Source organism: Empidonax traillii, unplaced genomic scaffold (genome assembly GCF_003031625.1).
Source record: "Empidonax traillii isolate 1590-97213 ecotype Southwest subspecies unplaced genomic scaffold, ASM303162v1 scaffold515:size447783, whole genome shotgun sequence".
Classification (NCBI taxonomy): Eukaryota; Metazoa; Chordata; class Aves; order Passeriformes; family Tyrannidae; genus Empidonax; species Empidonax traillii.
This window is the reverse complement of record NW_020955708.1, coordinates 414,758-428,413: the sequence shown is the minus strand read 5'-3', so window position 1 is coordinate 428,413 and position 13,656 is coordinate 414,758. Positions and strand designations below refer to the sequence as shown.

General features: G+C 41.9%; 1 long non-coding RNA gene across 1 annotated transcript; it reads right to left on the bottom strand.

Moving 5' to 3' along the window:
* Positions 1 to 10,861: 10,861 nt before the first annotated feature.
* On the bottom strand, positions 10,862 to 13,357 carry LOC114064064. The gene is made up of 2 exons (XR_003572679.1): positions 13,142 to 13,357; positions 10,862 to 11,879 (listed from the first exon to the last, which is right to left on the bottom strand). It is a non-coding gene; the product is annotated as an uncharacterized LOC114064064 (long non-coding RNA).
* Positions 13,358 to 13,656: the final 299 nt, after the last annotated feature.

The window sequence follows — 13,656 nt, the reverse complement described above, 5'->3', positions numbered from 1 at the left end:
CTCCTGTCTCATTAGCAAATACAATTGACAGTAAAAATAAACACACTTTCACCCTCCCCCTCTTGTGCTGCTGACACAGCCCTGATTGACGGATCTCACAAGTACATCAATGAAAGGAGAGGACAGTTGCTGTTATCAGCTGGCCTGAACACAGAACGGAGCTAATAATATCTTACATTTACACCATTCCTATTTCTCACAATCCAAAGCACCAAAGAAAATAAAGTGGTCTGAATGGTTTGCAGTAAGTTATTTTGAGAAGGGGCTCTCATTTTAATCTTCTCTGTTCAGTTGCTCAAAGGAGCCATATTTTAAGTTTATTAATTTTCCGGTAGCACTGACAGTGAACAATACTCTGAGTTAATAGCCTAGAAAAGAGAACAACAGAAAGCAGCCAGGCTTTGTTTTGTTTGCAAAGTGAACAAGTCTCAAACAATTCCTTTGGCTCTGAAGCACAACTGCGCATACCTGCGCCTCATCCTAGTGATGAAATATTTCAGCAAGTCTCAGGAAAAATTTGCAAAAATGTAATGCCTGAGTTATATGAGGGTGAAGGGGAGAGAGATGGAAGAAAGTATATTTACAGCCTTTAAACAAAGAATTAGTCAGATCTTTTAGCACTGAAGTGCAAGTAGTTGAGATTACACTTCAGTGAGGAATTGGGGCTACACCAGATCATAATGAAGAAAAAATCTTCATAATTTCAGAAGTATGTCTAGGCATTAGCAATGTACACATGCAGTAACACCGGAATATTATGCACAGAACATGCCCAGCAGTCTGCAATGGCAGATGTGGTTTTATGCAGAAGCAAAGCCTCTACTTCCCATCAAAGATTATACATTACAAAAATTTCAGCCAAAGTCACAGTCTATGTCTGAAGACACTATTTAGAGCGAGAGCTGTATGTAAGTCTTCCAGCATGGAGTGTTCAGCATGCATTATCCCACATCACGTTACTCACTGCACACATCCTCCTGCCTGAACTGTCAGCTGCAATCTCACCGAAAAGGGCAACAGAGTTGAAGCCATTCCTCTAGTGTTTAATATCATGGAGTCTGGAACTGAGTTTCACTCCTTGGAGGGAGGGTTTCTGACAAGGCCCCACATTTTCCTCAGCAGCAGAATTTTCTATGGAATACAGTTCCTCTTAAACTGCAGGACTGTATTCTTCTGGTAACTACATTCTACTTCAAGGTTATAAAGAAACCTTAAAATACAAAACCAATGTAATCTGATACCATGCTGCCCTTCTGAATCCATGATAGCATGGATGCATCCTTTTCCTTTCTCCTCCAGTGAGATTTTCTGCCTGATGAGATCTGTGGCTCTTCCGTACATGTGAGAAAGGCAACTTGTCCTTACTGGCATCTAATGGTAATTAAAACAAAAATATTAGCTCTATTAGGTTCCCTTTAATGGAAGAAACAGCTAAACAAACGAGGGGTTCCTTAGACCCAATATAGGCAGTGGCTGATTTACCAAACCCAAATTTATCATTGCTTTCCCCATCAGCTGGTTCTGCAAGTGAACTGCAAAGAGTGCAAAAATTCATTCCACATTGAAAACAGAGATACTTTGTAAAACTATTAATGAAAAGAAAGCAGAAAACAATATTAACCATATCATTGTAATTTTATATGGTTTGTTTGTTTGTTTGTTTGTTTGTTTAGAATTCCTCTACAAATTGTTCATGCTGTGCAAAGTAGGGAGTTTTCTGGTAGCATTAAGACCCAGTCAATTGAAAAACATGTTTGGTTTCTAGCAGCTGGGTGACAAGCCCATCTTAGACCTGGTTCCTGCAAAGAATCCAGCCTGACCAGTTCTTCTCCAGTCACTTCTATTCTCTTCTGCTTACCCAGCACACTCCATCTACTGCCATATGTTTCCCAGAAGCAATGCTTCCAGACAGTAGTCTGTGGACATCAGCTTGTGGACTTGAATAAAAGGGCATCAAGCTCAGCTCAGGTAACTGGCAGTAGTAAGTAGCATTAGGGACTGGAGATCGTCAAAATCAGTCCCTTAGAGGCTGGAGATAGCATTTTCTGAATGGACAAAGGTTGTATAGGAAATAGATAAAAATGAAAGGATTTCTTTGGGAAGGAGACATGAGCCAATCCCCACGCACCACTTCAAACCATCAAGAACACATCTATTCCTCCTGAATGCTCTGAGGCTCAGATGGAAAGCCATCACTTTTCCTTCCCAGTCTAACTGTGGCACCATGTTTTGCACAAAAACCCATCTGTTGTTGATGTTCAGTGTGCTCGACAGTTCTCCATTCCTCTCCACCACAAGCTGTTGCTGTGGGGTTCAGTTCTTCTCATCCCAAATCGCATTTGCTTTCTGCAGCCAACAAGCTGCAGCTCGAATGACTCCTAAGGGGAATAGAAGACACACAGCTTCTGATCTTGCCCATGGAAGAATTTGCTTTGAAACCTCTATCTTTTTCTTCTAGTGAACAGGAATCCCTCTGTGTACAAAGACCCCTTTATTTTTGTACCCACCTGCCCCAGATTCTTGCTTCTCCAACTTCCTGTGTAGCATTCAGCACATCCTACCTCCTGGGCCAGACCCTTCTGATAACATCAGGTGAATAGAATAGGAGAAGCTCTACAATAAAAAATATCATTTGTTTTAAATCTATATTTGTCATGCCAGTGTGCAACAGAGATTTAATTAGCCAGTGAAGCTCGCCTTTGGTATGTTTTCATGAATACAGTAAGAGTTTTGATGCATGACTTCAGGCTACTACAACAAACAAAGAAAACACACCATGAAATTAAGAAACATAATAATATACAAGAGGAGACACTTGGCTGCTGTTACACATTTCACTGAGAAATAGGCCACCACCAAACCTGGATCAAGCTGCCTAAATCTGGGGATATATTCTAATTCAGATCCAATTTTTGCTCTGCAGTCTCGGTTAAATGCTGGAAAGCAGTTAATTGCACGTGAGTTGATGCACAGGACCCTGGGCAGAATGAAGGAGAGAGAAGAAAGCATGGGTGACTAAATGAACGGCCCCGATGTGACATATTAACAAAACCCCAAGGTTGTTTTTGCATTATGTTGACAGCAAGGGCTGGAAAAAGACAGCTGTGCCAACCAGGACAATACCAGAACACAGCATTACCCTTTCTGTATTTCTGACATGCTCCCAATTAGGGGTCTATACAATTCTGAAGCAGACCCACCCAGCTGCACAAGTGCTCACACAGGTAGGTCCTGCTGGTGTCAGTGATGTAGTACAAATAAAGTAATATTAAGAGTCAGCATCAAGAGTCAAAGCTGGACTTTCTGTTGACCTCTTCTAAGCAGCTGCAGAATGGCATCCTTGGGATAGCCATGCCACTTCTCAGTGAAGGAAGTCTCCAGGTCTTCTCCAGTATACACTTGATCCAGTTTTAACTCTGTCACACGTATTGCCTGACCTTCCCTGATGAGCAGAAGTTAAACAATACATTTGACTTTGCAGGTATGTCATAAGAATTCATTATTTAACATTTACACTTCCCTGCATGTACTGCTGTGTGATGCCTTTTATTATCTTTCAGTCCTCCATTCATGTTAAGAGGAGAAATCAACTCAATTTCAGACTACCAAGAGGAAAACTATTCAGCCCAAATGTCTAGAAACTGCTTTCAATTTTATCTGTTTCTAGCTGACAGACTTCTTCTCCCAGGTTTTGGAAATTCTGGTAATCTGCAATCTGATGGAGAAGGACTGCACCAGCAAGCTTCACCAGGCATAGTTCTGCTGGCAAATTCCTTACAGCTTTACTGTGCTTGCAGCACCCATTAATATATGTCTGTCTTTTCCACTACTACTTCCACATAGCCCAGAGTGAGAAAGAAAATAGCACCTACAAGCAGACGCCTGGGGTTTGCAACCAGGTGTGAGCAGCTGGGGCTCTTTCACGTGACTCGGGTTACAAGGAAGTGACATTTGGAGCACAGGGATTAGGAGCAGTGTGGGAAGGTCTTGCCAAAACTGGCTCTGTCATTTCAGAGCTGAAGAGAAGATTTCATTCTCCAAGAGCTGCCAATCTAGTACTTTTCTGCTAGTGATAATATTTCCCAAGTTTAAAAATAAACTTAGTGAAGTATGTGCTACCTAACAATGTATGTCTCTTCAGTCTCAAGGAAAAGGAAAAAAAAAAAAAAATACTGAATATCAAGGGCTGCAAACCAGAATCGGGTATAACCAAATTATAGCTTAATATGTTTCAGGTATTCCATTTAGAACTTCAGATCTTTCAAGGAAATAGGTTTTCCCCACTGAGAAATGTATATGCAATGAAATTAAAGCAACTTTAGCCCCATGTGAACCAAAAGTAGGTTGGGCATCTATTTTAAATAATCACCCAAATGTTAATTTTTCTTTATGGAAGGAAGACCTAAGAAGAGAGGAATAATTTCTTCTTCTAATCCATGTGTTCACCTCCAGACTACTGTTTTGGCTACTGAAGCCTGGGGTGCAATACCACACATGGTTAAATGCTACTTTTGTTGTTATCAGCCACCTTGAGAGACGGGACAGGGCACCAGTGGTCTGGAGAGTCCTCTGAATATTTGGAGCACCAAATACCAAGTGCTATCTAGCATGAGAGGAAAACAAGATGCCAGGGTGAGGGGGAAAATTCCAGTATATGTACAAGCATTGATGCCCAAACCCTTCTTCCATTTGAAGTTCATCCTCCCTCTCCCCTTCCTTACTTGGGAGGCAGATCCCAAGAGCGTGCTGGCATCCCGGGTGGCCATGGGGGAAGGTAGCTGAGTCCCAGCTGGTGTGGGGCTTCTCCTGCCACCCCACATCGCCCTTCCATGAACAAGAGGGAAAAATAAATCCACAGGCAAAGGAGGAAGGCAAGTGCTGCTAAGTGGCTCATTGGTTTCTATAGCAACTGGCTCCGCTCTACTCCAGCTGCTTACCCCACAGTCCCTCTGTCACCCTATTTTTAGCTGAGAAATCAAAGAAAAAGGAAAAGTGGTGGAGGTTTGGGGAGGAGAGAGTTGGGAGACCTTCTTGGATTTTGCAGAGAGAAGGTTAATATGGATGCAGCCTTTTCTTGCTTTTAATCACAAATTAAATCCTCAGTCTGGAGGCTTCCTGCAGAATTCCTCAGACTTGATGCATAGTCAGATCCCATATTTGCCAAGACCACGAAGCAGCATGTAAGAAAGGAAGCCCAGCCATCCCCTCCTGAGCATGAGAAGCAACTAGGCTGCTGAATTTGACCTCGGCATTGATACCAAAAGGAGGAAGAACGATCTACTACTTGGGAAAAAATTCTCCCCTCCCATGACCCAACACAATGAAGTGGTGGAAGTCAGAACACTGGTGTTTTTATAACTCTTTGGTCTGAAAAGTTATTTACTTTAAAAAAAAAAAAAAATTTGAGTCTGTCCATGATCTCTCTGTCCTACTTGGTGCAAGCAAATCCTTCACAATGAATGCAACATGTTTTGCTCAAATATCTCATTAAGAGAAGAGCCAGAACCAAATTTACCTGGGCTGTACCAAGGCTAAACTTTAGTTCATGGATTTTGGTATTGGAGATTTTGGTTGATGAGCTGCAATATATCTGCTGGTAAATCTAGAACAAAGATATTGTAGCCTGCAGTTTCAGTATGCATAGGAGTGTATGTTTGCAAAAGCATGAATCCCTTAGTCTCTTATGACTGACTACCTGCCTTTCTAAAATAAATGTACCCAAACACTGAGAGATACAACTATTTTGATGGGTATTTTTAGATTCATTATCCCCCCTTTTCTTCCTAGAACTTATAGAAGTTTTATAATGAAATGATGCAGTTATCCCCCAAATAATAATGCTTAAACTCCAAGGCAGATTCATGCCATAAACATCTATATTCACTTCCTTCATTTCAACTGCCACGACATTTGATGCTTGCCTGCAAGCTGTTCTTGCTAACAGGGTTGAGGAAGTCTACCTTCACACCACGCATTCTCACTTGCTGCCATAAGAAGGAATATTGATCTGTGTATCTCTGCTCACACAGCAAGGCTTCCCATTTTGGAGCTGTGATATTGTCAGACTAAGAGGACAAGGAAAAGATCAATGATTTCTAACAATGATCGCTCTTAAGAGGAAGAGCATTGGTAAAATGACTTACTAGTCCGAGTATGGCATTTGCGGACTTCGCAGTAAGTTCTATATCCTGGCAGGCAGTAATACTTGCTATAGATAAGGAGAGAATCATCCACTTTAAAAATGTTACTGGCTATGGTATGTGATGGTATATACTTTAGAGGGCTTAAGAGAAATTACACAAATAGAGTAGGTAGGATGCAGCCAGCACTCTAGTAATGTCCACACTAAACTGTGTAAGAAGTGCCAGGGCCCTAGGAAGGCTGGGAGCTCCCCAGAGACATCCCTACAGCCCAGCTGAGGAGCAGGGCATCTGGGGGGTACCAGGAGCAAACTCATCCCTCAGCATCAGGTACCTCTCTGGTGCAGCGAGACAATGAGCAGGCAGGGCAGGGCTGTTGGAGCTGGAGAGCAGCCCTGATACAGAATCGCTGGGCAGAGGCGCTGGGCAGCTGGAATCCTGGGACCTGGGCACGGTGGGAGGAGCCCCGGGAAATGCTGAGCAGGTACAGTTGGGGCTGGTGGTGTCCTCAGGGCCCTTGAAAAGAAGTTGTACAGGGTAGCTCAATAAACATTTTAATTCCTAGGAATCTGGAAAGTGGCTTATTCCACAGAGCTACTGGGATTTTTTACTTTAGTTTGTGGTCTCCAGAACATGCAGTAGCAATGTGCCTCATAGTTTAATTATCACTGTGTGAAGTAGCTGAGTACTATATTTTCCAATTTTTCTCTGAATTGCTCTTTGCTAGTTTCTGGAAAGACACAAAGAAAAGGTGTTCCAAACAAGACCTCTTCTGATACATGTTACTTTAGACATTTTGATCAAGTCCCTTCTGATTAATTTTCATTTCTTGAAGCCACTACCAAGCTCATCCTCCCAGGGAACCTTGTAAAACCCATTATCGAAATCTGTGAAACAACACACTCACCTTATAACCCTCCTGCATCTCTGCACAGTCTGGGGGACTGTCAGGATGAAAACCCCCAAAAGAAAGCAGAGAGGACTCAGAACTACAAATTTTCCTCTGACCACCCTGGAAGATGAGAGAGCCCTGAGAACAGGACAAGGAGACTAGGAGAGATACAGAATACACAAACACACAATCAGGACTCTTCTGCCAGAAAATTTGCTGAAGGAGGCCTCTGGCCAGCCCAAAAATGATGCAGGAGAGAAAAGATCCTTTGCAGTGAGGGGCACTGAAGGCAGAAACAGAGGTGACCTGAAGGAAAGCAGCAAGGCACACTTGCAAGGCCTTAAGTTCCTCCTTGGAAGAGAGACAGAGAAAATATATGCCAGTAAGCATACATGCACAGGCAGGATGGATGACAGCCTGTGCTGGCTGGTGATTCTGACCTGTACCAGGACTAGTATGGCCATCAGGACTAGGGAGGTGATTCTTCCCCTGTACATAGCACTGGTTCAGCCGCACATCAAGTACCGTGTCCATTTCAGGGCCCCTAAGTTTAGGAAGGTTGTTGAGGTGCTGAAGCATGTGCAGAGAAAAGCAACAAGGCTGGTGAAGTGTCTGGAGTACAAGTCTTATAAGGAGTAGCTAAGGGAGCAGGTGTAGCTTAGCCTGGAGAGCTCAGGAGAGACCTCATCAGTCTCTATAACTCCCTGAAAGGAGGCTGTAGCCAGATGGGGGTCAGTCTCTTCTCCCAGGCAATGAGCAACAGGACAAGAGGCCATAGTCTTTAGCTGCACCAGGGGAGGTTTAGGTTGGACATTAGCAAGAATTTCTTCGCAGAAGGGGTTATTGGACATGGGAATGGTCTGCCCAGGGAGGTGGTTGAGTCACCGTCCCCGGCGGTGTTTAAGGAAAGACTGGATGTGGCACTCAGTGCCATGGTCTTAGTCGACATTATGGCATTCAGTCATAGGTTGGACTCGATGATCTCAGGGGTCTTTTCTAACCTAGTTGATTCTGTGATGGACAGACTCACATCCTGAGCCATGAATGAAAGGGTGAATGACTTCTTTTAAAAGGGGCAGTCAAGGACGGAAGAGAAAATAACCAAATGTGCATCTGCACTTGCCTCTGCAGGTTCAGTAGAGAGGTGGAAGCTCTGTGACTACCAGACAAGTAGCTTTACTGAGGAAGTGTGTCCCATTTGTAAAATTGCAGGCTATGATCTTGACCTTCCTTGTAGAGCATTTTCATATCTACAGATAGAAATCACCAGCTCTAGGTGGTGATTTTGATCATTATTTATTCTGCTTTCTGGCAAGAGGAGTGTACAAGCACTTTGAGATGAAATCTGTCTGCACATTTAATATTAATTTATGGAAAGTATTCATATGCAGTCTTGACATTTGTTTTCCACATATACTAGCAACAGGAAACTTGAGCCTTTGAATGTTTATAAGAAATGAGCACACATGCAAACAATGCTGACAAAAGATGATTTTCTTTAAAACCTGACTGTTTTCACTTCTTTTGCATTTCTCATTTGTCCTTATTCAGCACATTTTAACCTGCAAATGTTATCCTCAAAAAGCCATAGGAAACTCAGATTGTCAAATAAAGCTGAAGCACTGCAAAGATGGTACTCAGTAACACATACAGACTGAAACTGATAGAGATATATGGAGAGAAATCTTCCAGAGGTCTGACTATAGTATAAGGTCTGATAAAAGAATTCTCATTCATCAGTGGGGACCCTCAGCTCTATCTCCACCATAAACTAGATGTCCAAGTTAAAACAAGAAAGGCATAACAATTATCAAACATCAATCAGCCCCGTGGAAAAGTCTCTTGTATCTGTACTTCCAGACAGTCCATGCCAGCAAGGAACAAAGAGACACAAAACTCTTCAGTCTGGCTGACAAGGCCTAAAATTCAGTACTGACCACTGAACTACCAGGGCTGTCAAATACATGTGGAGCAACTACAGGGCATCAAAGTTTACTTGTTCTGCAGGGTCCTTGGATAAATCCTTCCTTAAGGTGGGCCTCAGGATGACTGAGCTACAAAGCTGGTGTGTACCAGTGACCACTCCCACACCTGCTGTCTCACTAATGATCTCAAATCCCTCGCCCTCAGGGGGAAGCAAGATAAATCTAACATACAGAAAAAGAGGAGACTCTCTCCTGGAGAAGCTCTTTGGAGTATCCCATCCAGCAGTTCTTGTTCATGGGAGTAATAAAGGGAAGAAAGGTAAAAATCAGACAAACAGCTTTTGTTCCTTCTTTGTAAGGATTGCTAAGCTATTTTGCATTCAAGAGATGTTCCTTTGTCAAGGGTAACTCCATGGCCATCAGATCTCTTTTAGTGATGTCATGCATGGACATTTATCATCTGCTGTGTTAAGCCTTGTCTGAGCTCAATCCCCTTAATATCAAGCAAGAGGGACTTGCAGCTCCTAGTCCAGGTGTTCTGCCATTAGTGCACTCTGCATTCTAGGCACAGAAACATAAAGGAACTGAATCTTGAGGCTCTTTGTTTTCTCATCAGTTGTTTTAATGAAGCAGAATAATTCCATTACTCTATATACAGGGGACAGTCTACCTTGTCCTTCTGAGGTCTGTTTGCTTGTTCATAATTTGCAGTGGTGATCTTGTAAATGCTAGTATAGTTTACAACCAGGCACTCTTCACAAAGGAGATACATTACTGAGAATTACTTGCTTAAGCAGGCCTCTCCCCATCATCTAGTGCAAGAGGCCTGTAAGTTAATTTTCACTCTACCTGGTGTCCTAAGTCCATGTTAGTCTGATGTTTGCAGAAAAGGAGATCACTTAGTTTATTTGCATCCTTCAAACTCCAGCTACACCTTGGTATTCAGTGACCCTGACTGCATAGAGATGGCAAGGGCATTTCAGGATCTTATGCCAGCAAAAGAAGCAGCCATAGAGTGAAAAAGGGAAGAGGATGCTGTGCTACACAAGACATCCAGGAAAAAAATTATGCAGGATACTAGAAATATCCTACAAGACAAGCAGACTTCTAGGTATTGTTTCAGATACTGGAAGTGTCAGAAAAATCACAGGATGATTATGTTGTGACTACTTTTGTGCTTTAGCATCTCCACCAGGAAACAGCTCACAAGATGCTTACCTTGAAAAGCAAGAAACAGCTGGCTGGAACTTAAGATTTTACAGCAATAATGTCCACAGGAGTGATCCAAACACCAAGCACAAGTGTGCACTGGAAGCATTTGAAACACATATCTTAGGAGCAACTGTGGCTCACTCCTCAAAATAGCCTTTCAATTGGATCAATGAAGACTCACTTCAGAGAAGTGATGGGGTAGCATACATCCTGAGGAGTTTGGCAGGCACTAGATTTCTCTGAGGATATTGTTGTTCCCTAACGTGTCTCTCCTGTCCCATCCTGCACAAGCACATCCTTTGCTCCCTAAGGTCTCAGGGACTTTTCTCTCCAGTGTACTACTTCAAGACACCTTTGCAGCAAATTACATGGCATCATTCAGCAAGAGACAAAGGTCAAATATCCAGCTTGGGAGTGGGCTAGTAACATCATACTGCGTGATTCCTAAAAATGGCTGTAATAATGGGGATAATGCAAGGGACTGACATAACAGCAATCTGACGATTTAGTGTTGCTATGCAACTTGAGTTGGGAACAGACTTTTGCAGTTGCTTTTTAGTTGTCCATTGAATGCTCAGTGACAGCATCTGGCAACCTTCCCCACTCATGATTTTACCTAAAGCAGCAAGAATTCACGTGCAGGTTTTGTGCCAAAGTGCCCTCTTGCTGCCTTTAGTCTAAGGAAAATAAGATACAGACACCTACAATGTTTTATTCTATCTGAATGAAATTCCTGTTGTGCTACATGCACACATAAACAGCTACATACATTCACACACATTTCTCTTTCCTCTGATTCATTGCACATCTTCCCACTCTAAGGTCATCATGTTGTCAAAGAAGAGTACTGTCTTTGGAAGCTCTTCCCTGGCCATGTCACAGCTACTGTCAAGCCAGTTCTCACAGTTTCCTAACTCTATACGTGTGATTTCTTAAGACCTTGCCATCTTTCTCCCAGCTGTTTTCTCAGACTCATACAAAGGGGGGATAGGTACGGCTACTTGCTCTACCTTGTTTTATTCATCTGTCCTGATAGTGCCTTATCCTGTCTTGAAACTAGGACCAGTTTTAAAACCCTCAAGCAATGATGCCTGCAGCCCTTTCCTTGGGACTCTAGCAGTCTGACAAAACTCAGTGGTTAGGAAAGCTGACCTGCTTGTCTCCCTGGCTGAAACCCGGTTGCTCCTAGTGGCATCTCTTTGTGCCACCCTCAAAAACTCACCCTCTCATGCTGGTATCACCTGCATGTCCTGGTAATGGCTATTCTGCATCACGATTAACTCATTCCCTATGATCCTTTGTTATCACTTTCCAGACAACCTTTGCAGATCTCACTCAATTTGTCACTTTTCTCTAAATTCCTTTGCTTTTCACAATCTGCTTTGGGGTGTTGCTCGTGTGATGTTTAATAACCGCAGCTCAGAGTTGGTTGCATTTCAGTAGTAGGAGGGCGAACACAGTGAACTGTGAACTGAAACTCCATATAATGTTGCTAGAGATGAGAACAAGTAAGGGAATGTTTGCTATGCACACTATCGCCAGAAAAACATCTTTGCAAGTGTGTATCTGTGCAGGCATTGTGGAGATAGAGATTATGTTATGCAGAGGGGAAGAGGAGCTGACTGACAGTAGAGATTTGCAGTCCATATTGATGTTTCACAATTGTGCATCTGTCTGCAGAACAGCCATGGAGCTCTTGAAGTCATTGCACTAAAAAAAAAAAAAAAAAAAAAGATAAATCAATAACTTCCCTCACCCTTTTACCATAGCTCAGAGGGTGGAGGAGGAGAGCGTCATAACAGCTCACACTAGTGATAAGATTTTAATCGAAAGAGTCTTCAACCAGAAAATACCATTTTGATAAAATCAACATTTTTCAAAAAATTATAAATACAAATGAAAAATCCCTATGGAAAAGGAGGCTGAAATATAAATTTCAGTATTGAAAAGTTTCCCTTAAAGAAAAAAAATGCCAGATTTTCTTTCTAATTAAAATACTAATTTTGAAAGCAAACCTCTTATTTTCTGATAAAATACTACCATATTTTACTGCTTGTATTGTTTTTACATTCTTCAGTTAATAATGAGAGACACTGATATGTTCACCATTCTGCCATTAGCATGGAATCAGGTTTCTAGGATATTAAAAACAACTGATCCCGAACTAGTACCCATTTCTGTTTCAGAGTGTAAAAATCTAAATTGTTTCAGCACAGACTAATAAAGCTGCTATCGCTTTTGATAGAAAACACATTCATTGGTAGAAAAATCACTTGTTTTGAAAATAAAATATCACCTGTACTAAATTATATAACAGAATATTTAGTTATTATATTCATGGTATGCTATATTGCTGGTAGGATTGCATAACATGCCCTCATATGAGACTTGACTTGGCATAACCTAACTCTGCATTACAACTGATATGTGAAGTGGTACCAAAATTAAACTGATTTTCAAAAAAAAAAAAAAGCAGTTATTTTTCTAAAAGTACTTAATTGATTTGTTCATAATTTTTCTTGCATAGGAATACACTGAAAACAGTATTTTTATCACTAAAAGTCACAAGAAGCCTTAAAATCATAAACTTTGACATTTCTCTCAAACGAACATTTCAAGTTTCATCTGGTTCTCGCTTAACCTGTGATTCATTCTTTGTACTAACTCTAAATCTCCCTATTTGGAATAGTTTTAAGATTGGAGGCCTTGTCAAAAGCAATCATCATAAATACAGCATGCACTTCATAGGAGCTAGTTCTACCAGCATTTGTTGCAAGATAAATCAGCTCATCAGTACTCACTTTCATCTCAATATTAATACTTTTTTATGCATTCACAGGGATCTCAAAATTATCCCCATCAGAATATATAAAGGACGATAAAATAAATCAGGATAAATTAAATTATTCTTGCCACCCAACCACACCCAAGAACTCAGAAGGCTTCAATGCTCCCACCAAAGCCCTGCTCACAAGATCCTGTTGCAGGGAGGACCCGGGATGAGACTGACACTTCTCCTCCATTCCTCCGTTCACTCCACTGTGCACCTGGAGAGCTTGGAGTTCCCTTTCTAGTATGTGGAAGCAAGAAGAAAAGAAAAATATCTCCTTTCTGAAAGCACAAGTCCTCTTCTTCCTGCCGTCAGCAGCTGCGAAGGAACCGCAGCCCAAGGCTTCCACCTAGTGTCTGTCGGCCAGCTCGGCACACCACCCCACCGCACGGGTGGGATGCCAGTGGGTGCCCTGGAGCTCACAAATAAGGAGCAAAGGCTTGGGTTATTTTTGAGATGGGAATATTTTCCTTAAAATACCAAGCCAAGCCTCGGCTCATTGTGAACCACCCAAGCTGTCACCTAGAACTAAACACCAGATTCTGGTTTATGTGTGGAAAATAAGGTTATTAAAATTTATTTATTTTTCCCCATCATACAGACTGTGCTAAAATCCAAAGGTTTAGGAGGATGCAACAGAAAAGAGGAGAAGAGAAG